This window comes from Benincasa hispida, chromosome 10 (assembly GCF_027475165.1).
Source record: "Benincasa hispida cultivar pf3 chromosome 10, pf3_genome.v1.1, whole genome shotgun sequence".
Taxonomy (NCBI): Eukaryota; Viridiplantae; Streptophyta; class Magnoliopsida; order Cucurbitales; family Cucurbitaceae; genus Benincasa; species Benincasa hispida.
The window spans coordinates 23,678,599-23,679,200 of record NC_143487.1 but is presented as its reverse complement, the minus strand read 5'-3'; the positions used below and the strand labels follow the sequence as shown (position 1 = coordinate 23,679,200).

General features: G+C 40.0%; 1 non-coding gene across 1 annotated transcript; it reads left to right on the top strand.

Annotated features, from left to right (window-relative positions):
* Positions 1–242: 242 nt before the first annotated feature.
* LOC120089621 (small nucleolar RNA R71) lies at positions 243–349 on the top strand. Its single transcript, XR_005485294.1, has one exon. It is a non-coding gene; the product is annotated as a small nucleolar RNA R71 (small nucleolar RNA).
* The last annotated feature ends 253 nt before the right edge of the window (positions 350–602 follow it).

Here is a 602-nt window from a genome sequence, read left to right as displayed (position 1 = left end):
TCTTCGCATTCATCTGATTTTGAAAAGATGCGATGGCACCATTATTTGCATTACCTTTTCTGGATTTTACTCGTTGATCATTTTCTTGCCAATCCTCATGGTTTTTCGATATGCGATCAAGAATGTTATTTGCCTCATCATAAGTCTTATCTAGCAAATCGTCTGCTGCTGCCGCATTGGCAGCTGTCTGCGATGCAGAATTTAATCCATGATAGAAAATTTCCATTTGGAGGCAGTCTGGTAATCCATTGTGTGGGCAGTCACGCACTAATCTCTTGAACCTCGCCCATGCATCACTGAGCGATTCGTCTTCTTTTTGTCCAAAATTTGTGATTAACTTCCTCCTTCTGGCATTTTCTTTAGGAAGAAAATACTTTATAAACTTCTCCACAACCTGTTCCCATTAAGTTATCTCTCCTGGTTTGAGGGAATACGCCCATTTTCTTGCTTTATTGCATAACGAAAATGGAAATAGCGTGAGTCGAACTTCTTCATCGGAGATATTAAGGAATAAAAAAGTGTTACAAATTTCAATAAAGCTTCGGAGATGGCCGTGCAGATCTTCACCACGCCATCCACCAAACTTTCCTATTGTCTGGATC